This window comes from Candoia aspera, chromosome 3 (genome assembly GCF_035149785.1).
Source record: "Candoia aspera isolate rCanAsp1 chromosome 3, rCanAsp1.hap2, whole genome shotgun sequence".
Classification (NCBI taxonomy): Eukaryota; Metazoa; Chordata; class Lepidosauria; order Squamata; family Boidae; genus Candoia; species Candoia aspera.
In genome coordinates, this window is record NC_086155.1 from 102,417,189 (window position 1) to 102,418,506 (window position 1,318).

Here is a 1,318-nt window from a genome sequence, read left to right on the forward strand (position 1 = left end):
TCGGTGTGCCCATGTGTCACCAGTGCTATGCGAGCTGCATTGGCTGCCGGTTGGCTTCCGAGTGCAATTCAAGGTGCTGGATATTACCTATCAAACCCTGTATGGCATAGGGCCTGATATCCAATCGTTTCGGCCTGCCCAGTACATTCTGGGAGAGTGGATGCGCTCTAGGTCCCCCCGCCCGCATTAAATGTGGCCATCTTGTGGGGACCAAAGAAGCATGCCTTCTCTCCTGCGGCCCCCACCCTCTGGAAGAGCACCCCCCACCCCCGAGATAAGGCAGGCACCCCCTCTCCTGGGGTTCCGGAAAGCTTTGAAAACCTGACTTGATGTTTTTATCTGGTTTTATGTTTATTTATACTTTTGTACGCCACCCAGAGTCCATTGGAGTTGGGCAGCTAATACATTCCAATAAATAAATAAATACAACCCAGAATAATCAGACTTTTTTTTCTGGTGGTGTTAGTGACTGTATAAATATATTAATGAGGATGGGGGAAGAGGTATATAAAAAACCTACAAACTGGTTATTATTTTAAAGAGTTTCATATCCAAATACGACACCATAGAAATTGAAATTATAAATCACGAAATAAATAGAGTATAGAATGTTTTGCTATTTTCATATGTAAATTTTTCAAAGCCTTCCGGCCTTGTTTCAGCTATTTGCATTAAAGTCTGATAAAAATTAAAGTGAGAAGTAATTGTATGAGTATGGCAAGCAACTGGCAACAGAAAGTGTTCTGAGTAAAATTAGCTTCAAGCTTCTTGTGAAAATCTATATTACATTCAGCTCATTACAGTGTTACTTTGCATATTCATAGAAGATGGTTCTATATAAAGTAGGGATCAAGAACACAGGATCTCAGGCTGCCATGGCATACATATCCAACTCCTTCCAAGATTTGATCTCCTCAGATTTTGGCCATTTAAAAAAATAAAATAATAGTAATAATAATTTGGCGCTCAAATCGGGAAGTGACTGCAGTGCTCTCACTGATAACCAATGGTTTCCAGACCACAGCGGGAAAACTACTGGTTGAGACTCTAGTTGGCGCCCCCCTGCATTTACTGTAACCAGAGCAGGAATCATTACGGCAAAACTCTCTGGAGTTTCTTCTCACGTTATACTTTTTAGGTAAATAGACACCTTGCAAATACACTATCACACTTCTACATTGAGTCCTAATTGCAGACCCTATTAAAATACTGCAGTGTGAGCCTCTGTATAACAGTACACGGAAACTCTTGGGGGCGCCCTGACATAACGATGCATTTCACCCAGTTGTTTTGTCAGAGAACATTCCTGTTCTCTCAC